Consider the following 25,417-nt stretch of genomic DNA (forward strand, 5'->3'; position numbering starts at 1 on the left):
AATGGACAACTAATTTTATACATGGATAACTAATTCAATGGCTTCTATGAGTCAAATGATAGATGTTCATGTTTCAAGTCTATATTGGATGACGAGTCAAAAATATTTGCGTTGGTGTTGAAACCTTAAAAAAAATAAAATAAAATAAAGAATTTCAGAAAATATTTCTTTATCAAATAAAATTTGAATGATTTGAATAAAAAATTCACGTGAAATAAATAATTTTGCATGGGCTACATACAGTGGCGGAGACAGGGGCAAGGGTGGCCTTCGCCCTCCCAAACAATTTTAAAATTTTTTATTAGGCTTAATAAAATCTAATTTTTTATTGACTGCTTCTTAATTTTTTTATTAGCCTTTCTGAATATGTATAAAATGAAAATCTTAAATTAGTGAGAAATGTCTATTTTCTTGGATTAACTGTATCAAACATCTCTCAATTTTAAGTGTTATTTTATTTTAATCACCTAACTTTAATTTATTTAGATAAAATATCTCAATTTTATTTTAACGGCAAAAGAAGTCCCTCTGATCTCCTGTAAAAGTTTTCCAACTACCCCATTGCCCCTTTATTCTCTTTGCTCTTCTTCTTTATGCCTCTCTTCTCTGTCCATTCTAGACTAATCAAGGTCAGCAATGAAAACTCTTCCAGGATTTATTTTAATCAAGTAAACCATAATATAGACAAACTAAAATTAAAAAAAAAAAGGCCTTATTTATATATCCCAAATTAGATTAAGCATATTTTATACTTAATTAACTTGATATTTAACAAAATCAAGCAGCTTAAAACAAACAATTTCAAAATCCAATCAATACAAACAGTACATTGTTCTGTTTCATCTACCTACTAACCAGCAAAGAATAGAGTTGATAACAAAAATGCACTAATTTTTTTATCAATTTCTCATTAAATATAAGTAATAAATTCTAATAAAAAAAAAAACAATTAATTAAGCTCAAAGAAAAGTAACCACTTGATTGAAAATTACCTTACAATAATATCACAACCCTTAAACAATCCGAATGTAATCAAAAAAATAGAAACCATAAGAAAGCCAAATCAAATCTAAATCCAAATAAAAAAAATTAAATAACAAAATTAAAAAAAATCCAAAAAAAATAAAAAAAGGCCAAATCTCCAACAAACAGCGGAGAATTATAAAACCTATGTGGGCTTCGCATGTTCTGAGGAGCATGGTAAAGCGATGACCGTGAAAGATCAATAATTTGAACGATAACTGATTTACCTACATAAGATTTCACCTTGAACAAATAGATGGGAAGGAGAACAACCTCAAAATTAGCAAAAGTAGTGGAAATTGAGCTTTGTAGAGGTGAAGCATTATGGAACTAGAAGTGGCCATGGCCCCCTCAAGCGCCATGTCCCACCCCTCTATTTATTTATTTTAATTATTTTTAAAATTATTCATTATTAACCTATAATTAATAATAAATTCAATTAAATTTAGATAAGTTGTTGATAGAATATAAATTTTAAAATCAACTTCAAATTTTAATATGTTTCACAATAAAAACAAAGAGATTAATTATAGAGTTTGATAACTTATAATTTATACAAAAAAATATGGTAAATGACAATTTGTACATTCAAACTCACGGATGCAACAAAGTAATAGGACAAATTTCTACCTAGAGAAAGAGGGAAAAAAAAAGGTTCAATGGGACAACTATCTGGTAAGCATATAATAATGTAACGCAAGACAAGCATATGCTGTACAATACCCATGCATAAGGCACCAAATTTACCCGACTATATATAAACTATTTTGGTGAGCTAGAATCAATTAGTACTCAATTAAGTGAAGATATTATTTATTTTACTATCTTATAGACCAAGCATGTCCTTTATAATCCCATAACAAAACATGCTTTAATTAATTACGTTATCATCTAATTCGTAATAGCTAGGGGTGAGCAATCGGTTCAAACCGAATCGAATTAAATTATAAAAATCAAACTGTTAATTTTAGAAATTGAATCGAACCAAAATTAATGAAAAATCGAATCGAACCAAATCACTTTATTTCGGTTCGGTTCGATTTAAACCGATCGGTTTGATTTTTGATTGATTTTTTAATTTAGACTTGATTTTCAAGTTATTTGGTCTAATTTTAACTTTGCTTTGAACCTAATAACCATTAATCAATGAAATTAAACAATTAATATATATATAATTAAATATAATTTATAAATTTTCCATAAAAATAAATTAATTCAAAAATCGATTCGGTTCGATTTGACTATATAAATCACTATTCAGTTCGGTTCGGTTTAACTGATTTTTTTCTCTTCAAAACTGAACCGAACCGATTAAATTTTAAAACCGAACCGATTGAACCGAATTGACTCGGTTCGATTCGATTTTTTGATTTGAACCGAATTCTGCTCAGCCCTAGTAATAGCTACTTAGTCTCTTTTTATGTCATATATATCACAAAAAAAAAAAAGCAACAGATCAAATCAATTGTTAATCTATTAAAATCGGTTGTTAATCGATTTAGCAACTGATTCTGTCAGTTATAATAAGGCTAATTCCTAATCGATTAGCAATTACCTGATAAATCGATTTAGCAATCAAAAATTGATTTCAAATAGTAACCTAAAACTAAATCTATTGTTAAAATAATCAAATTTAAAAAAATAATTTTTTTTATAAAAAATTATAGATTGCTTGGTCCCTAATGCATAATAGTTACTTAGTGTGTATATATATATATATATATATATCTCACAAAATTAAGTCACTTAACTTGGTAATAAATTTAAAATTATCATTTGTAATAACTTAAAAATTATTGTTTAGCATGTGTCATGTATATTTTGCTTAGTATTAAATTTAAAAAAATTATCCTGTGTCATATTTGGTAAGTCAATATCTCTTATCTTAAAATGCCAACACTCACAGGACTGACAACGACTAGAGTAATCAGTAGTATAAGAGCAAATAAATTATAAAATCTTTAAAACCAACAATATTAATAATTAGTGTTATTATTATTGCTTAAATATTAGCATAATATTTAAAATTTACTTTGAGAATACTTATTATTATATTTATTATTATGAATGAATTCTTTCAAATAATATATGATTTTTAAAATGCAATTACACTATAAATAATTTTTATGAAAAAATATTTTAAAAAATAGTTAATGATTATTTAAAAAATAAAATTTAATTTAATTTTAATTTTAATACAAATTTAAATTATATTTAATGTAATTTAATTGAAAATTTTATCATTAGTAAAAGTTTATGGTTTAATTTTAAAATATAAAAAAATAAATATTAAATTGTGTTATTAAAATAAAAAAAAATAAATAGTGCAACATGTGAGTAAAATGACTGATTAGAATAATAGTTAAGACATTCCTTGTTGCTTAAATTTTTTTATGTTATTAAATTAATAATTAAATAGTTAATTGTTTGTTTTATGATGCAAGAATCTAAATTCGATGCGCTTTCCCCTTCTAAGAACTTTCAATATACTAAAAGAAAATAAAAAGACGTTTCTATCATAAAGGGAGATGTTAAGAATCCGTGGCGATCCATAGCACATAATGGGTCGATTGGCCCTATTTTTATGATTTTTAAAATGCAATTACACTATAAATAATTTTTATGAAAAAATATTTTTAAAAATAGTTAATGATTATTTAAAAATAAAATTTAATTTTAATTTTAATACAAATTTAAAATATATTTAATGTAATTTAATTGAAAATTTTATCATTAGTAAAAGTTTATGGTTTAATTTTAAAATATAAAAAAATAAATATTAAATTGTGTTATTAAAATAAAAAAAAATAAATAGTGCAACATGTGAGTAAAATGACTGATTAGAATAATAGCTAAGACATTCCTTGTTGCTTAAATTATTTTATGTTATTAAATTAATAGTTAAATAGTTAATTGTTTGTTTTATGATGCAAGAATCTAAATTCGATGCGCTTTCCCCTTCTAAGAACTTTCAATATACTAAAAGAAAATAAAAAGACGTTTCTATCATAAAGGGAGATGTTAAGAATCTGTGGCGATCCATAGCACATAATGGGCCTATTGGCCCTATTTTTCTTTTCAAAATTTTCTTTCTATATATATACACTTATATATATTGACCCATCATAAATTTAATTATTAAATCATATTTTTGATAAATTTTAAAATTACTTGAGACAAAAATAACCATATTGTGTGTTTAAAATTTTATTCTAATTTTTTCAATAATAAATTTTATTAAGACAAAATGATATAATTTTAGGTGCAATAAATTGATAAATAATTTTGAGTTACTTATATAGAGATATGTATTTGATGGCATTCATAATATATATATATATATATATATATATTGTAACATCCTCACTTTACGTAATTCGTATGTTTCACTGTTCCGATGACTAATGTCTGCCCCGAAAAGTTGAAATGTCTGGAACAACACTTAATTGACAGTGAGGAAGTATAAAATAATGAAATATGTGATGAGAAAAATTAAGTAAAAATAAAAGAGATAAATGTGACTAAGTTAAATGAGCCAAACCCGTAGCGATGGGTGACCGCACCGGAAAGTTACGGTGAGGACCGTTGATTAGCCTTAGATCGTGAGGAACTCGGGGAACTATTTTCGGGACCTAATTAAAGGTCTACTTAGGTGTAATTGACATTGAAAATGCCAAAGAAAATTTAGTACGTCAATATAAATGAAAAATAAAAATTAAAGAAATCGGCGGTACAAGGAGTAAATCGGTAGTACAAAAAAATTCGAAATACAACCCGAAGAGGGGCATTTTAGTCAATTGACACATAGAGTTGACTTTTGACCTAAATGTTCATTAAAAAAAAAGTAGTATTAAATTTTGAAAATTACATGAAAAATGAAATTATACATAAAATGCAATTAAGGAAAAATGAGTGGTATAATTTGGAATAATTAAAAGTAGATTATTAAACTAATTAATCTAAGGTTAGTGGAGCATAATATATATTATTTAACCTAAAGATAATGGGGTATAAAAGGGCCATAGTGGATAGATTTCTCCACTAACTATTTCATTTCTTCAACCTTCCTCTCCCATATCCGATTTGAAGTTCTCAAGGTTCCTCCATGGACGTCCATGAAGCAAGCTTCATCAACCCATGATCAAGCCATTTTTTCCTCTAAGTTTCTTCACTAAAATTGTTCTACACATCATGGGCAACACATAGGGAGCAAAAAGGGCAGCATTTGATGAAGTTCGATCAAGCTCCACAAAAGGTTAGTGCTAGTTTTTCATTCCTTGCTTCATTAAAGTTTGTATTAAGGTGGAGATCAGTTGAATGGTGAAGAAATTTGAAGGTTTTGATGAGTTATTGATGTGTAGAATTTTTAGCAGCCATGGAAGCTCATGTTCTTTGAAATTTTCTTACATTACATTGATGGAAATTAGTGTTGATGGAGTTAAATTGAAGTGTTAGCCAATTAATTCCTATGTATGTGTAAGTAAGTATTGAATTTAGGGGTTTTGGAAATAAATTTGGAGACCTTAGCAAACTGTCATTTTTGGCAGCCTTGAAGTGCATGGATTGATGCTTGATTTCATGAATTAAATTGATGAATTATGGTAATTATGGTTTAAGGGCAGTATACGTGAAGTGGTGGTGGACTTGTATATAGTAAAAATTAAGTGAATACATGTATATATTGTGTTGAATTTTATTTTGAGAATTAGGGTAGTAATATGTGTATTGAACACTTATGTATTCTGCCCAAATTGACCAACTTGAGACTTGATGAATGAGATTAGAAGTGTTATGAATATGGTATTGTAGTTTGGGAGAAAGAGGATTAAACATTGAAAGTGCAATTTGTGTGCAGGTTGTGTGATTGATGAAGGCAGTGTATAAATTAGGCCATAACTGACCTTGTGTGACCCCAATTGGTATGAGGCCAATTGAATATAAAACTAGACCTAAATTGGACCAACTTTCATGCATAAGCCTTACCAAAAATCTGTCCAGAAAGTGACTCAAAAAGTGACCTAATCCGGAATAGGTAACTTGGCAAATCCAGAATTTGACCATATGAACAATAGCCAGTATTTTGGCCATAACTCACTCAACACAAGTCCAAATGACCTGCAATTTATACCGTTGGAAAGCTTAGACATAGAGCTACAACTTTGGTGAAGATTACAGAACCCAAAAATGTCATTTACTAAGTCAAATTGCTTTCATAACTTGAGATATCAAAACTGTCCAGAACCATTGTAACCCAGAATTTAACCATATGAACGGTAGTCACTAAAATGACCATAACATACTCAAAACAGGTCCAAATGACCTGAAATTTATATCATGGAAAGCTTAGACACAGAGCTACAATTCTTATGAAGACACAAAAGCCTAGAAATGACCAAAACCAAGTTAAATTGCTTGCCCAATTTAGGGCACCAAAACTACCAGAACTGAATTTGACCTAAAATTAACCAAATTTTGCACTAAAGATGTAATCTGTCCAGCTTTAGTAAAATGACCATATCTTGGTCTATACAACTCAGAATGACCTGAAATCTATGCCAAAAGTTCAATAAGACATAGAGCTACAAATTTGCTTCTTTGACCAGAAGCTAAAAACCAATGGAAATAGAACATTTAGCTAGATTAATCTAGCACACTAAAACTAAAAAATTGACAATAATATGCAATGAAGCCTAGAAATAATTTGGCAATAAATGTCAACTTGTGAGAATTGTAAATTGCACTATACTGGCAGCATATTGAAATGCGAATTGTGACATGTTGATGCTAGAATTAACTTATGCATGATGTATGAAAAGGTCAAAATTTTCATTGACCAGTGAATTGTATAATGACCAGTAAACCTTAAAAATAAATATTTAATATTGTAATATGCCCTAGTTTTCCTAGTTGACTAGTTTGGATAGGTTGGCATGCCAATAGGATTCTGACAGCTGTTCTGTAAATGGTTTTACGTCATATTGTGTTTTATGGCTTATTATGCCATACTATGATTTTAATAGCCTATGGCTATATAGATTGTATTATCATACTCGGCTTAATGCCTGATTGATTATATGGCTTTTTAGCCACACTGTTTGCACACCGGGAGATACTTTGTGACTGATGGTGTGATGGCCAGAGGTACTAAGTACCCAGTACTAGTATATCCGTCTATCCAGTCTGGTCAGTGTATAGGCTACACGGGCAGTCAATTAAAATATTATTTAATTTAGGCAGTTAAGTTAAGTATACGAAAATTTCAGTATGATTAAATTAAGCATTGAATGAAATGAGTAAAAGAGATTAGCAATAGAAACATAACAAAAATACAATTGGCAGAACCGTGGAGACTTAAAATACAATACAGTTAGAATAATTGATTCATGAGTATCCGAATTATGATTTATTTCTTTCTTTATTTGTATATATTATTTCTTATTGTACTATTGCACCACTAAGCATAAATGCTTAGCGCGATGGAATTGTTTCCTTGCGCAGGTACTTCGACTGAGATTTTGGAGTCCAGATCTATAGAAGTGTTAGAAGAATTCAAGGTCGTCACCTCCTCAGCAATGCATGTAGATAGGGCTCATAATTACACATGTTATGTATTTTGTTCATTCTAAGTATATTGTAAATTATTTGTATATCCTGTACTTGACAAACTTATGTAATTTAGTTGACAAATTATATAAGTTAATGAAATATAAGAATTTTGATATTTGAGTTGATTATCAAATCTTAATGATTCTGAATGAGATTGAGTTTGAGGAATTTTGATACTGAATATGAGTTTGAGAAAATGTTGAGAATGCTTTGAGATAATCTGAGTTATGAATTTGAGTATATATTGAATTTGTTTTTGGCAGATTTAGAAGAACTGTTAGTCCAAATTACAGCCGGCACTCTACTGGATTATCATTAAAATTTTTGAAATTTCCAAATTAGTCAGATTTTGATAAACAGTAAAAATAGCCTAAACCTTAGATAAAGTTTTTGAACAAGTAAATCAAGAACTGTAATGAAATCAGATAAAATCAGGTGCTCCGGCACTCCGTGTGACACACCTTGTTCGGCTACACTGTAAACGGATGAGGGGTGTTACATTTAGTGGTATCAGAGCATGGTTTAGGCGTTCCTAGGCAAAGATAAGTAGAAAGATAGTGTGCATATATGCATTGCATTCATAGAGTCGAGGTGACACTATGCAGATCTGTTTACTTTTGATTATTCAAAGTTAAGATATGGACTCAGAGTCGAAGAGGGCATTAGAAAAAGAAGTAGAAAACCTAGTTCATGAGGTTATAATGTAGTGACTATGTAATGTTCTCGATGTTTGTATTGTAAGCTGTAGATTACATAACCGATATGGGATTATTTTGTTGAGTTACGTGCTTCCTCGTGGTATAATAAACTAAGAATATTTGTAAGTAATCTATAATTTGTTACAGTTACGCCCGAATAGAGTACTATTATGGGAAATAAATGTGAAAATTCTAGTTAAAAATTTAAACTTCAGAACTAGCTTACTGAAAGATCACACTTGTAAGGTAGCTATAGTTAATGACTCGATTATACTAATGTGGACTACCATTACCACAAAAATTGCTGTAAGCTTAGAGATATCAGTACAACTTATCATCCTCAGACGGATGGACAGTCAAAACGAGTAGTTAAGGTAAATTCTGAAACTCATTGAGTTCCTATAAACAATGAAATGAAATGATAATAATAACCTGCAAAATGTGATAAGCCCTCGAGAATATACTAAGAACTTGTGCCATTGAATCTGAGGGGAGATGGGACAGATACCTCCCACTAACAGAATTTGTATACAATAATAAGTGTCAAGCTCGCATACAAACGGCACCCTATGAAACACTGTAAGGGAAAAAATGCAGAACACCAGTACATTGAACTGAGTTGGGTAAAGATATCTAGACATTGATATAGAGTCTTCTAATTATTTTGATATTTTTGTCAGAAAAGAATGATTTAGGTATTTGAAAATATATTTAGAAGTTGTAGTGCTATTCCCTCTGGAAGCAAGAATAAATACCTTCCATTAATGGAGTTTGTGTATAGTGATATTTATTAAATAAGCATGAAGATACTAAGGTATAAGGTCTTGTATGAGATAAATGCAGAACACCTAGACGAAGGGTAATTTAACAAAGTTGGAATTGGGAAAAGAGATTGAAGGACCAGTAAGGATTCCAGTATAAGAAATCAGAGAACTAATGAGTAATAGACTTTCATGAATAGAGATAATAAAGGCAAAAGAAAACAATGATGGGAAAGTGAATAGAATTATGAGAAAAAGATAAGCTCAGTTGTTGAAATTCGATGAATTTCAAGGACGAAATTCCTTTTTAGAGGGGAAGAGTTGTAACATCCTCACTTTACGTAGTTCGTATGTTCCACTGTTCCGACGACTAATGTCTGCCCCAGAAAGCCAAAATATCTGGAACAACACTTAATTGACAGTGAGAAAGTATAAAATAATGAAATATGTGATGAGAAAAATTAAGGAAAAATAAAATAGATAAAATATGACTAAGTTAAACGAGCCGAATTCGTAGCGATGGGTGACCGCATCGGGAAGTTACGGCTAGGACCGTTGACTAGCCTTAAACCGTGGAAAACTAGGGAAAATATTTTCGCGACCTAATTAAAGGTCTACTGAGGCGTAATTGACATTAAAAATGTAAAAGAAAATTTAGTAAGTTAATATAAACGAAAGAAATCGGCGATATAAGGAGTAAATCGATAGTACCAAAAAATTCGAAATACAACCCTAAGAGGGGCAGTTTGGTCAATTAACACCTAGAGTTGACTTTTGACCTAAATGTCCATTAAAAATATGTAGTATTAAATTTTGAAAATTACATGAAAAATGAAATTATACATAATTATACATGAAATGTAATTAAGGAAAAAATGAGTGGTATAATTTGGAATAATTAAAAGTGGATTATTAAACTAATTAACCTAAGGTTAGTGGAGCATAATATATATTATTTAACCTAAAGATAATGGGGTATAAAAGGGCCATAGTGGATAGATTTCTCCACTAACTATTTCATTTCTTCAACCTTCCTCTCCCATGTCCGATTTGAAGTTCTCAAGGTTCCTCCATGGACATCCATGAAGCAAGCTTCATCAACCCATGATCAAGCCATTTTTTCCTCTAAGTTTCTTCATTAAAGTTGTTCTACACATCATGGGCAACACATAGGGAGCAAAAAGGGCAGCATTTGATGAAGTTTGATTAAGCTCCATAAAAGGTTAGTGCTAGTTTTTCATTCCTTACTTCATTAAAGTTTGTATTAAGGTGGAGATGAGTTGAATGGTGAAGAAATTTGAAGGTTTTGATGAGTTATTGATGTGTACAATTTTTGGCAGCCATGGGAGCTCATGTTCTTTGAATTTTTCTTACATTAAATTGATGGAAATTAGTGTTGATGGAGTTAAATTGAAGTGCTAGCCAATTAATTCCCATATATGTGTAAGTAAGTATTGAATTTAGGGGTTTTGGAAATAAATTTGGAAACCTTAGCAAATTGCCATTTTTGGCAGCCTTGATGTAACACCCTCACTGTAGCAATTCCGCACATTCTACTGTTTCGATGACCGGTGTCGGTCTGGACAGCTAGAACGTTTGGAAAAATATTTAGACTAGAGTGAGGAGTCATAAATAACTCTAATAAGTGTAAGAAAAATTAAGGAAAAATTTTAGAAATAAAATACTGTCGCAAGGGATTTTGCGGTCGCCTGAACGAACCCTCACTGAAGTGGGAAAGAGTGAGGAGTCGCCACCTTAGTTTTGAGGGAAACTAAAGAAAACCATTTATGAAAATAAATTGAAATGAAACCACTTCAAGACAGAGATTCTAGGTTCAGGATCCGTAAACGGGTGGGGAAGGTGTTAGGCACCCCACCTCGTCCCTTAATAAGGGTAAGTAGATTTAACTTTGCATTAGTTAGAAGGGCTCGAATGGACATGTTAATCCTTTTGACTAAAGGAACATTTGATTTTTCACTAAATTTGGATCACCCAGATACATAAGTAAATGGGACAACCTTAGTGAGTTACTGTTGTATGTTAATTTTATTTGAAAAGAATATTTTATTAAAATTTAATTTAAGAATCGGATAAGAACTCTTCTCCGAACTCTACAATATCTGTTAAAATTCTGAGTTGAGACCGGATAAGAACTCTCCTCCGATCTCTTTTAAATCATTAAAATTTTGAGTTGAGACCGGATAAGAACTCTCTTCCGATCTCTATTTAGTATTTATTTAAAATTTTGAGTTGAGACCGGATAAGAACTTTCTTCCGATCTCTATTAAGTATTTATTTTAAATTTTGAGTTGAGACCGGATAAGAACTCTCTTCCGATCTCTATTAAGTATTTATTTTAAATTTTGAGTTGAGACCGAATAAGAACTCTCTTCCGATCTCTATTAAGTATTTATTTTAAATTTTGAGTTGAGACCGGATAAGAACTCTCTTCCGATCTCTTTTAAATTAACAGGAACCTGAATGGGATCTTTTCGATCACCCGAATTTTAATTTCAGCTACATGTCATAAGGACCTAAAGCTAAGGATTCTGGCATTCAAAGGTGCTGGGGATAAGGCTTCTTTTAACTAATTGGTATTTTGTGACTAAACGGGGGATACTAGACTTGATTTACCGACCTTCCATGTAGTCATCTTACCAATACCTATTAATGTCCGATCTATTCTGTTTCGTTTGCTTTGGTTTTATTCCACTTTATGGCATCTTGCCGAATTGTCGTTTACGTCAGCCTAATAGTTGGGCTATTTTCCTGACGTGTTATTCAGGCTCTCTCTCTCTAAAGAGACCCTTAAGTTACAGTTACCTACATTTTACCCAACCACTTACACGCTACTAGGAGCTAGAAAACTTGCATTCAGAAATGACGAAGATTAATAAAATGATGGACTGATCACTAAAGAGATAACTCGAGAGTAACATTCTTTGGGTTTTTTTTTTTTTGCACAAAATGAACTTGGAGAAAATCGCATACGTAAGAAGAACAAAGAAAGTGCGAAAAGTAAACGTAAACACTTAATAAAACAGCAATATGAGCTATTACCTGTAAGGAGCCAAATCTATTAAAATAACTACGAGGTGACAAATAGTGATAGGATAGCGGACTGATTAGCCTGAGGGCTGATGTTCGTCGTGAACTGAAGGGTGCTTAGCTAAAATGCAATCAGATTAAGATAAAAACGAGTGGACTGAAGTTTGAGCTTGGACAATGGGAATGAAAACAGAGATGATAAAGGGCTGAAAGTGAGAGTGTGACCGGATAATGAACAAACTGAAAATGTAGAGTTCGAGATTCGATCCTTTTCAAGAAAACACTTCAGAAAACTAGTTTCAAAAGTCTTTCTAATCAACACTTCTAAGTAGCAGAGTAACAAACTGAATGAAGTTTCAGAGTTCTTCCGCTATAATAACTACCTCTCTCTTTTTTGCCCATCCCTTGAACAGTTTTTCATGCAGGTATTTATAGGAATCGGGTGCTCCCCATGAAGGGTCAGGATTTATTTTGAGGGAGATGGAGGGTCAAGATTTTGAAGGACATGATCGGATGTTCAGGAATTAAAGAGAATCAAAATGAATGGCTGTGATCGCTCTTCAGAATATTTGTCCTTTTCTTCTTTCAATCTGACGGTCCCAAATCTTCTTGTCCGAGGTGATCCAAGGGCCGGGAGTGAAAGGCGCTGGTCTTGTCGTCTTCTTCTTTGATCCAAGGGCTCCGAGCTTGTCCTTACAAGTGAGATCAACGGTGGAGATTGGGATGCACAGGACTGTCATGACATACCCTGGCACCTGTCAGCATTACGGGCGATTCTTAGGCGTGCGGTGGAGATCTCGTCTGCCACGCTTTAACTACATCGGCTCTAATTCTGACAATGGTTATTTGGGATTTGTCTTATTCTTTTTGCCTTCCGACCCCTCCCACGCTCCTATTCCGATCTCTCATGCTGACCTCCCATCTTCCGATCTCTATTATTCCGATCCCTAGAGATCGCCCAAACGATGTAATCCGATCTTTTGGAAATAAAAGTCAATTGTTATCTTATTATTATTGCACTGATTATTTTTCGATCTCTGATGTGTTTATCCGATCTGGTTCCTAACTGAACAACCCTTAACTGATCCGCAATTCGAAACATTTATCTTAATATGTCGATCTCTAATTAGCCGTTCTCTTTATGGAATTTGAGAGACGTGTCAGAACAGCTGGTGAATCCCATTAACCGATGCATTGCCTGGGACATCGTGAGCATTAAATGCTCGAACGAGTATAAATAGGGGTAGGGGTTAGCCAGTTTCTTACTTATGCCATTTTCTGTCTCTCGCGAGCAATTCCAAAACTCTCCCGATTTTTCAAGCTCTTCCGACTCCGTTCAAGCTCCGGTAAGGGTTTTAATCCTTCTTTTAGCTTTAAGTTCTTTGTTTTCCTTTGAAAATGAGCGGCGCCGAAGGTCAGAGAGTGACGAGCCCTCCTTCCATTCAGTTTTTGTGGTCGTCTGATGAAGAAGAGGTGGTCGGGCCGAGCACACAACCAGAACCTTCTAGGGTCTCTGTTCCAGCTCGGGGGCGGATCGCACCATCAAGGCATGCACCTTCTTCGGGGAGGGAGAATCTTCCTATGGACGAGCTGCCGTCGATCTTGCAAGAATCCGATCTGCAGTCATTTAGCCAGGAGTACAACATAGAGCCCGATTCATATGAACTTATCCGGTGTTACGGCGATCACCGAGTCGATCACTCCTTTGAAGAAAATGACATGGTGATGGTATACGAGGAACAGTTAAAGGCCGGTCTTCGGTTCCCTCTGGACGACTTCTTCAAGGAGGTCCTAAAATTCCACCGAGTGTGCATCGCCCAAATTCACCCTAACTCGTGGCGGATCTTGGTAGCCTTCCGAGGCCTGTGCCGAGCTAAGGGAATCAGACCTACGGCTAAGGTGTTCGCCGAACTGCATAGGCTAACTCGCTGAAAGGATGACGAGCATTGGTTCTTTCAGGCGAAGCCTCATTGCGGGCTCTTCACCGATCTGCCCTCCTCCCTTAAGAATTGGAAGAACCGCTTCTTCATTCTGAGGAGCAAAAATCCGACCTGCTTTGAGGACTTCCCCCGTAGCTGGTGGCACTAGGGGCCCTTGATTCCGAAGTGTATTACCCTGAACAAGGAGGAAAACCTAATAGTGATGGAGCTGAAGAATCAAGCTGCCACTCAAAAGTACTCTTGTTTAGATGCGGTGACTGCCGAGCTGCATCATTGGACGATGGAGTTGATCACGGGCGAAAAGCGCGGGCTTCAGCTCTCTGATCTTGGCATCGGTATTTTCTATTTCTCAGATCTTTGGACCTTAGCGATCTCACTGACCTCTTTTTTGTGTAGGTATGGCGGGTGGTGAAGGTTCCAGGAAGCGGAAGAAGGAGAGAGAGATTTCCCGGAAAATAAAGGAGATGAAGTGTTCGGCACTACTTCAAACACCCGGCCATGAACCTGGGGAGATACAAGGGGATCCGCCCCGACCTTCGGGACCGCCGATCACAGAAGCTGTCCGATCTCCTCCTCAAAGGGAAGAGCCGGCTCCGCCTCCTCTAGTTGCTCCAAGCACAGAAGGGGGTCGTTCTCGACCTCCTACGAGGCCCCCTTCTCGTGGCGCCCAAGTGCTGATCACTTCATTGGAGAACAACCGGACTGTTCGGGAGAACCCCGATTTTGCCAAAGTCTTGGGGTCTTCCATCTGCCTTCAGGAGGATCGGGACAGACTGTCTCAGGACAATCTTGACGACATCCTAACCCGCTCCATGAGTGCAGATGTAGAGTGCACAGTGAACCCGGCACATAGTTCGGGAAAAGGCTTACCGCCTGGGTAAGAAGGTCGAGAAAAAGAGTCAAGAAGTCGAAAGGAAGAGTCAAGAAGTGGCATCCCTCCGATCCCAACTCTCATCTGCTCAAGATTACATATCTCAAATTGAGGTGAGGGTGAAGTACTATGAGGATAAGCTGGTCGAACAGACTCATGTTCTGGCTGACAGGGATCAGGCCCTTAGAGAAGTCCAGGCACTCCGGGCCAGCGAAGCTGCTCAGGTCGCTCATCTTGCTGAGGAGCTTAAGGCAAAAGATGAAGAGATGGTGACAGGAATAGCCGGTGCCTATGTGAACGCTCACAATGATCTCTTGGCCGAGCTCCAAAAGCGTTACCTAGAGGAGGACTTCTCTTGGATGGCCGACCTGGCTCCCGAAGGCGAGGAGGAAAGCGAAGAGGAGTCCGAGGGTGAGAGAGAAAATGAGCAAAATGTAGATCAGGCTGGGGGATCACCCCCAGCCGAATGACTTGTACAAATTTTTTGAAATGAAATGAAGTGGAATGCCCTTTTTGTTCGATGAATGGTTATGATCGGAAAATTTCTAAATTATTAAACACTTGATTGTCTGAGTATGTTGAAATAACTGAAGATGATTATTAACCTAAGTGTGAGAGATCGGAAAACACAATGAGCATGAGATCGGTAGGGAAGAAATGCTGAACGAGACTTGATTAAAATTGGAAATTTGACTTGAACACTTAAGATCGAAATCCTCATTAAACCGGACCAAAACCTTAACTCTTAAACTTTTGAAAGGGAGATCGGCAATAAAACTGGTAAGAAAAGATCTAGTTCACTTCGTTTATACTACAACGGATCGGAGAGATCGGTGAGCGATTTAATAGACTGGTAAGGATTTGACTGATGTGAGGACTTAACATTGATTCAATTCTTTGAGGAGGGATCGGAAATGTGACTGTCTATCAAAGAGAGATCGGAAATGTGACTGTCTTTCAAAGAGAGATCGGAAATGTGATTAGCTGTTGAAAGGAGACTTAGTACTGCGGTCAGTTTCAAAGTTTTATTGATTTTGGGGATCGGCCAAAATATGGTGTCGACAGCTGCCCCTCTTTACATAATTTCTATTAAAGGGAAAATTTCCCGTGTAGGAATTATGTAAAGATTCAGACTCATATTTTGGACCATTAGGTGTTCGAAGTTAGGGAGCTAAAGCACACTTAAGTTGGTGACTTAGAAATCGACAACATAAGTTAAGTTAAAATCAACTTGGATCAAGGAAACAGAGGTTGATAACAGGAAATTGCAGGAAATTAAAATCAACTTAGATAAAGGAACCAGAGGTTGATAACTGGAAATTTAAATTGCAGGAGATGTAAATTGCAGGAAATTAAAATCAATTTAGATCAAGGAACCAGAGGTTGATAACAGGAAATTTAAATTGCAAGAAATGTAAATTGCAGGAAATTAAAATCAACTTAGATCAAGGAACCAGAGGTTGATAACAAGAAATTTAAATTGCAGGAAATTAAAATCAACTTAGATCAAGGAACCAGAGGTTGATAACAGGAAATTTAAATTGCAAGAAATTAAAATCAACTTAGATCAAGGAACCAGAGGTTGATAACTGGAAATTTAAATTGCAGGAAATGTAAATTGCAGGAAATTAAAATCGACTTAGATCAAGGAATCAGAGGTTGATAACAGGAAATTTAAATTGCAGGAAATTAAAATCAACTTAGATCAAGGAACCAGAGGTTGATAACAAGAAATTTAAATTGCAGGAAATTAAAATCAACTTAGATCAAGGAACCAGAGGTTGATAACAGGAAATTTAAATTGCAAGAAATTAAAATCAACTTAGATCAAGGAACCAGAGGTTGATAACTGGAAATTTAAATTGCAGGAAATGTAAATTGCAGGAAATTAAAATCAACTTAGATCAAGGAACCAGAGGTTGATAACAGGAAATTTAAATTGCAGGAAATTAAAATCAACTTAGATCAAGGAACCAGAGGTTGATAACAGGAAATTTAAATTGCAAGAAATTAAAATCAACTTATATCAAGGAACCAGAGGTTGATAACTGGAAATTTAAATTGCAGGAAATTAAAATCAACTTAGATCAAGGAACCAGAGGTTGATAACTGGAAATTTAAATTGCAAGAAATGTAAATTGCAGGAAATTAAAATCAACTTAGATCAAGGAACCAGAGGTTGATAACAAGAAATTTAAATTGCAGGAAATTAAAATTAACTTAGATCAAGGAACCAGAGGTTGATAACAGGAAATTTAAATTGCAAGAAATTAAAATCAACTTAGATCAAGGAACCAGAGGTTGATAACTGGAAATTTAAATTGCAGGAAATGTAAATTGCAGGAAATTAAAATCAACTTAGATCAAGGAACCAGAGGTTGATAACAGGAAATTTAAATTGCAGGAAATTAAAATCAACTTAGATCAAGGAACCAGAGGTTGATAACAGGAAATTTAAATTGCAGGAAATGTAAATTGCAGGAAATTAAAATCAACTTAGATCAAGGAACCAGAGGTTGATAACAGGAAATTTAGATTGCTCTTACAAAGCAAGCCTAATCCGGACACGAGCAGTTCTTCCCCAATGAAGTGTACTTAACAGAATCCCGAAGGCCAATGACGAATGGAGGACGAGTTGCAAGACTTGACCTATGGCCTCGTTTCTTCAAATGCCCCTTTTTTGTTTTTGAGACTTTCTCCCGAAAAGCACCCTCGCGAGTTTTCACTTCCCCTTCATCTATATGACTAGAAGCGCCCTTTCAGGTTTTCACCTCTAGTTTTTATTTTTATTTTTTTATTTTTTTATTTTTATTTTTTTTTAGGTCATTCCCTGCAAATCTCATAGTAAAGTACGTGAGGTTATCAATTGTCAAATCTTAATCTTATGGCAAAAATTTTAACTGATTTAAATAGCGCATTAAATAATGAGATTGCAGAAAGATAAATATAAGGGAAAGATAGAAACATGGGAAATGAAGTGTGATTTTATTACGGTTTAATATAAACAAAGAAGAAGTTTCAAAGAAGAAGGGTACAAGGATAGATCTCACATATTCCCTGTGGCTGATTTTGAAATCCCTTAAATGCCATTATTTCAAGTTCTCTGAAGCCTCATGCCGTGACAGTTCCCTCTTCATCCTGGTTTCATGCCCCCCATTCCTTATTTCTCCCTTTTTGTTCTCGGGATGCCCTTTCGGGTTTTCACCCCTAGATTTTTTTTTTTTTGGATTACTCACTTTTTCAGGATGCCCCTTCGGGTTTTCATCCTTCACTCGTTTTACAGAAAGCGCCCCTTCGGGGTTTTCGCCTTCTTTTACACATTTTGCTAGGAGCGCCCTTTCGGGTTTTCACTCCTACCTTTTTTTTTTTTTTTTTAGGCATAGTATCTCTTGACGGTGTCAGCATTCACAGGTCTCGGAAACTCTTCACCGTCCATGTGGGTCAAAATCAAGGCTCCTCCAGAAAATGCCTTTTTAACCACATAAGGTCCCTTGTAGGTTGGCGACCATTTGCCCCGGAGATCATTTTGATTCGGTAGCACTTTCTTCAGAACTAGGTTCCCGGGTTGGAATTCGCGTGGGCGAACGCTTTTGTCTAATGCTCTAGCCATTCTCATCTGGATAACTGCCCATGACATGCTGCTGCTAACCTTTTCTCATCCAGCAAGTCTAACTGATCCAACCTTGACTGGATCCATTCCGACTCATCAATCTCTGATTCCTTCAGAATCCTTAGGGAAGGAATTTCAACTTCAATAGGTGATACCGCTTCCATCCCGTAAACCAGTGAGTATGGAGTTGGCCCAGTTGAGGTTCTTACAGAAGTTCGATATGCGTGGAGAGCGTAGGGAAGCATGTCATGCCAATCCCTATACGTGACCATCATTTTCCGGATTATTCTCTTGAGATTTTTGTTCGCAGCCTCCACCGCTCCATTCATCTGGGGACGGTATGGGGAGGAATTGAGGTGTCGGATTTTGTATTGATCACACAATTTCTAGATCTTCGGGCCATTCAGATTCTTGGCGTTGTCAGTGACGATTTCATTGGGGAGACCATGCCGGCAGATGATATTATTTCTGAGGAATTTGAGGAACGTGTTCTGCGTGATATGGGCGTATGATGTGGCTTCGACCCACTTAGAAAAATAGTCGATTGCTACTAGAATAAATCTGTGCCCATTGGATGCCTTAGGGTTGATGGGACCAATCACATCGATGCCCCACATTGCGAAAGGCCATGGTGAGGCGAGGTTGAACAATTTGTGAGGCGGAACATTTATTGGATCTGCGTAGATCTGACACTTATGGCATTTCCGGAAATATTCGATGCAGTCCTTTTCCATTGTAGTCCAAAAATATCCCCATCGCATGATTTGCTTAGCCATCATGTGCCCATTGGCATGGGTTGCACAATTTCCCTCATGAGTCTCAAAAAGGATTTTCTTCGCCTCTTTTGCATCCACACATCTCAACAGTTCACCGTTGGACCCTCTCTTGTATAGGGTTTCACCACTGGGGAAGTATCCCAATGCCAATCTCCGAAGCATCCTCTTTTCGTTTCGGTTCGCCCCTGAGGGGAATTCTCTGGTTCTGCAGTAGACCAGGATGTCATGATACCAAGGTTTACCGTCGGGTTCTTCCTCAATCATGAAGCAATAAGCTGGCTCATTCCTTGCCTTAATCTTTAATATCTGAGCCATCTGCCCTTCTTCGATTTGAGCCATAACGGCTAGAGTAGCTAAAGCATCAGCAAATTGATTCTTGTCTCTACTAAGGTGAGTGAAAGAGATCTCTTCGAATTTTTTAATCAACTCCAGTAAGTACTTCTGATATGGGATTAGCTTGGGATCCTTGGTTTGCCATTCTCCCTTGACTTGGTATATAATCAGGGTTGAGTCTCCATATACCTCCAATTTCCTGATCTTCATTTTGATTGCAGCCTGTAGACCCCTCACACAAGCCTCATATTCTGCGATGTTGTTAGTGCAGTCAAATCTCAACTTAATGGCTATCGGGAAGTGTTTTCCATCTGGGGATATCAATACAGCTCCAATTCCATTACCGGACAAATTGACAGCTCCGTCGAAATACATTTCCCATACACCGGCTGGTCCCTCTTCTTCGCAGTCTACTTCATTAATGTGCTCATCAGGGAACTCAAAATCCAGAGCTTCATAATCCTGGATAGGATTCTCTGCTAGGAGGTCAGCGATTACACTACCTTTCACCGCTTTCCGGGTCATATAGACTATGTCATATTGGGAGAGTATGACCTGCCATTTAGCTATCCTTCCTGGCACGAATGGGCTTTCGAATACATATTTGATAGGATCCATCCTGGAGATGAGCCAGGTCTTGTGATTCAGCATGTAGTGCTTGAGGCGGTTTGCTGTCCAGGCTAACGCGCAGCAAGTCTTTTCTAAGAAAGAGTACCTTGACTCACAATCATTGAACTTTTTGCTTAGGTAATAAATAGCCCTTTCCTTTCGGCCAATATTGTCATGTTGCCCCAAAACACACCCCATGGAGTTTTGCTGGACTGCCATATAAAGGATCAGAGGTCTTCCTGCCACTGGCGGAACCAACACCGGTGGGTTTGACAAGTACTGCTTGATTTTCTCAAAAGCCTCTTGACAAACTGAATCCCATTGGGTGGTGTTGTTCTTCCGGAGTAGTCTGAAAATAGGCTCAGCCTTGGCAGTGAGATTAGAAATAAATCTCGAAATGTAGTTCAATTTTCCCAGGAAACTGCGCACCTCCCTTTCTGTTTTTGGGGATGGCATTTCTTGAATAGCTCGAACCTTGTCTGGATCAACCTCTATTCCCCTCTCACTTACTATGAATCCCAACAATTTCCCAGATCTAGCTCCGAATATGCATTTGGCAGGGTTCAGTTTCAACTGGTATTTCCTGAGCCTTTCGAATACCCTCCTCATCACCTGTACGTGGCTTTCTTTTCCTCTGGATTTAATGATCATATCATCCACATACACTTCCACCTCTTTATGCATCATATCGTGGAATAATGTGACCATTGCGCGCTGGTAGGTAGCACCAGCATTCTTCAACCCGAAAGGCATGACCCGATAGCAAAATACTCCCCATTGAGTGATGAAAGCAGTTTTTTCTTTGTCTTCCTCATCCATTGGGATTTGATATTACCCAGATGCCCCATCAATGCATGAGCACCTGCCCAATCCCGCAGCATTATCTACCAACACATCAATGTGGGGGAGAGGGAAATCATCTTTTAGACTTGCTTTATTAAGATCCCTGTAGTCAACGCACACCCTGACTCTCCCGTCCTTCTTCATTACCGGGACTACGTTAGCCACCCATTGTGGATATTTGACCACTTCCAGGAACCCAGCGTCATATTGTTTCTTGACTTCATCCCGAACTTTGAGCAGTGTGTCTGGATTCATTCTCCTTAACTTCTGCTTTACTGGGACTGTCCCCGAAATTAGGGGGATTTTATGTGTCACTATCTGAGGGTCCAAACCCACCATATCATCATAGCTCCAGGAAAATACGTCGAGGAATTCTTTAAGCAGACTGATCACATCTCCCAATTCTTCACTCTCCACTACCTTAAGTTCCCTTTTTACTTCCTCCGTGCCTAAATTTATGGTGTGCGTTTCGTCTCCACAAGGCACTAGGGAGGGTTCATCCTTTTCATTGCTTTCTTCTGTAAGGTCTTCCTCAGAATCACTCGAAGTAACGGCAGTTATGGGGATTTCAAAATTAACCAGAGGAATTTCTGAGTCTATTGGATTATTAGGTGTTAATTGATGAATGGTCCTGAATGAATAAAAATGGAACATATTATAAGGATGAAATTCAAAAGGAAAGAATTGGAAAGAATTGGATTTAAAATTCGCTATTAATTCATTAATATTTATGCCATAAAGAAAAGGTCCATTTACAGTATTACACTTGTCACCATGGACAAAATGATCAAGTGTAGATAACCAAAGGTACTTTACTCGAAATTGAGCACAGGGATGTCCTCTGCCGTCCAGTTGTCTAGTTCTTGCCCCTTAGCTATCGGTGAGACTAGAGCTTCATATAAGGGATCCAGGTAGATGACTTCGATGGATGGTTCATCAGGTAATTCTTCCACCTTTGCCGGATTTTCAACGACTGATTTAGCGAAGACTTCTGTGATTCTCGGGACTACTTTCATCTTTCCCATTTTCTGATCGAATCTCTGATCCCGAAGTGTTTTCCTCATCCAGAATCGTCCATCCATAAGGGCATCTTCCTCATAACCCAAACCACAGCGACCTATCTTCTGAATAGCCGGTATAGGTTCAACGATCTCTTGCAATGTGGTGCCCAAGCCTTTGCCCTCCTGATATCCATTCTTTGACATCACTTTGGCCACCATAGCCATAGCCCCTCCACTTTCGGTTTCTTGTAACTCAAGGGCCTAGAAGGAGCTTTCCAACGATTCTTCAGCTGCTTCCACATAAGGGAGTGATTGTGGCTTGGTGACTAGCAAGGCCTCCTCTCCTTTCACTGTGATGATTTTGCCGTCCATAATATATTTGATCTTTTGGTGCAAAGTTGAAGGAACGGTGTTCGCAGAATGGATCCAAGGCCTCCCTAACAACATAGTGTAGGCCGGCTCAATGTTCATCACCTGAAACGTGACGTTGAAAGTACATGCACCGACCTGGATTGGCAAGTCAATGTCTCCCAGCACTTCTCTCCTTGTACCGTCGAAGGCTCTCACTACCATAGCACTTTGACGTATGTCAGATTGGTCAACCGGCAGCCTGGCTAAGGTGGTATTAGGCAGTACATTAAGAGCTGACCCGTTATCAATAAGTACCTTGGCTACTATACAACCCTTACACTTCACTGTTACATGCAGAGCTTTAGTGTGCCTTAAACCCGCAGGGTCTATCTCGTCATCCTAGAAAGTAACAAAACTGGATGCCTGGATTTGTCCCACTACCTTCTCAAACTGCCCCGGAGTAATATCGGGGTTTACAAAGGCCTGATCCAGGATTTTCTGCAAGGCTTGTCGGTGCACTTCCGAACTCAAGATCAGCGATAACAGTGAAATTCGGGCAGGTGTCTTTCTCAGCTGCTCCACCACATCATACTCGCTCTATTTCATTATTTGGAGCAGCAGTTCCTCCTCTTATTTATGCTCAGCAGGCTCTACTTCCCCTGCCTTCTCAACCTCATCTTCTGCATTCTTTGATGACTCTCCCATCTTTACTTTCCCTTTTCTTTTTTCTTTTTCTTCGTTCACGTAACACCTCCCACTTCGAGTTATGAACTCGACTTCTTGCTCATACGAGGAGGATTTTGTGGTAGCGACAGGTTGAGGATTATTCTGGGGAGTAGCACTGGTGGTAGGTCCGGCATAAGTCATCTGAAAATGTTCATGAGGAGTGAAACATGGCTTAGGAGGTGTCGGGGGTGAAGCAAGGCTAGGAGCCGGTGTACTGCTTAACGCTCCTTGGGTGAAGACTTGGAAATTGTAGTTCCAAGGTATGGCATGGGTGTTGGTAATAGGGAGCTGAGATGGGGCTCGGATAACCATTCTTGGCGGCGAGGCTCTTTGGGGTGAAAAGGTGATTCTGGGTTTGGAGGTAGAAGCATTCTGGCTGTATCTAGTGGTGTTCACTCCCTCCTCCATCTTCGACCTTGTCTGGCATCTCAGAACCTTGAGAGACAACAAGTTCAGGACCTCTTGTTTGAATCCCTCACAATCCCGCAGCTCATGATCGGTTGCCCCTCCATGATAAGGACACCCCGTACATTCTTCTACTCCCGTTACCTGAGGGCAAAGGTGGCCTTCCCTCATTGCCACAGCAAAAATTTCTTTAAAGTAAGGAACCAGATTGTCTACTTCCGGTGTTGATCCTTCTCTATCAGACTCTATCATATTTACACCACTGCCCGCATTATGGTTAGGCAGTGGGTTTGAGGTAACATTGGGGAGGGAACCATTTCCCTCGATTTTCAGCCACCTGTTTCGGATTAAAGCATGCACTCTCCCCCTGAGCGCACTGCAGTTGTCAGTTGAATGCCCTTGTGCCCCTCCATGGTACTCACAATGGGCAGTGGCATCATACCACCTGGGATACGGTGGCTGGATCGGGTCTAAAGGGACTAGTACAATTTGGTTTATACCAACAAGGTATCGGTATATTTCACTGAGAGGGAGGGGAAGAGGTGGATCAGGGTTCCTTGGAGGTCTTGGGTTGTTTTGTGGTGGTCTTGGTTGAGCGGGAGGAAGAGATGGTCTTGGTTGGTAATTTGTAGGTGAAGGGTATTGTGGGCGTGGGTGTGGATAATTAGGGAAAGGAGGTGGAATGTTGGCGACTGTTTGGCCATGAGGGGGAGGATATGGCCGATAATTGTTTTGAGGGAATGGGGAATAATTGTTTTGACGGGTGACGGAATGCACCTCACCCTCCTTCTTCTTGCCAAAGCTGGCAGTCTTTTTCGCAGGGTTCTCAGCCAACTCCTGCAACCGTCCCATTCTTAGATTGGCCTCAATTCTTTCGCCGGCCTGTATGATGTCAGAGAAGCTGTTGGAAGTGTTCCCAATCATCAAGTTGAAGTAGGGAGCCTTCAAAGTTTCGATAAATAGAGAGCATAGCTCATTATCGGTCACCGGGGGATGTACTTCTGCCGCCTTTTCTCTCCATCTCTGGGCATACTCCTTGAAGCTTTCCCGGTCTTTCTGCACCAGATTTTGAAGATCCCTCCTTGTGGGGGCCACATCACGCGATTAAATTTGTCTTTGCTTCAAAAGGCCTTAGCTAAATCCTTCCAGAGCGCGATGCTCTGTCTAGCCCAACGCACCACCTCGTTTGCTCCAGAGAGGCTCTCGTGAAAGAAGTGGATTAACAGTCTGTCATCATCTGTCATAGAGGACATCTTGGCAATATAGGTGGCCAAATGAATTCGAGGGTCCGAATTCCCAGTATACTTGTCAAAATCGGGGACCTTGAATTTGGGCGGCACCACCACATCTGGTACTAATCTTAGTAATGCCACGTCAACTGAGCCATACATATTCAGGCCCTATATAGCTCTCAATCTCTCTTCTAGAGCGGACAGCTTCTCATTTTCTCTCATCTTACTTTCTCCTCCTATTGTGTGAGGTACTCCCCCGACTGGGAAATGAGGGGCAGAATGAATTAGAGGGTTCGGGACCGAAAGGGATGGTTCGGCATTCGGGATGGTTGGGTAATAAGAGAAAGGAGGTTCATTATTTAGTGGAACCAGATTGACAATGACCGTCGGATCCTGGATTGGTGGCTGGAAAGTGAAAGAGGTTGAAGCGTAGTGAGAATCAACCGTTGTAGGAGGTGGGGGAGGTAATGGTAGGTTAAGGTCTGAAGCTGGCTTATTTTGGGACATCTCCCTCATCAGTTTCATAAGTTCTGAAACCTGGTCTTTTAGTTCAGACACTTGCCCCTGTAGGTTCTGTACTTGTT

This window comes from Hevea brasiliensis, chromosome 8 (assembly GCF_030052815.1).
Source record: "Hevea brasiliensis isolate MT/VB/25A 57/8 chromosome 8, ASM3005281v1, whole genome shotgun sequence".
NCBI lineage: Eukaryota > Viridiplantae > Streptophyta > Magnoliopsida > Malpighiales > Euphorbiaceae > Hevea > Hevea brasiliensis.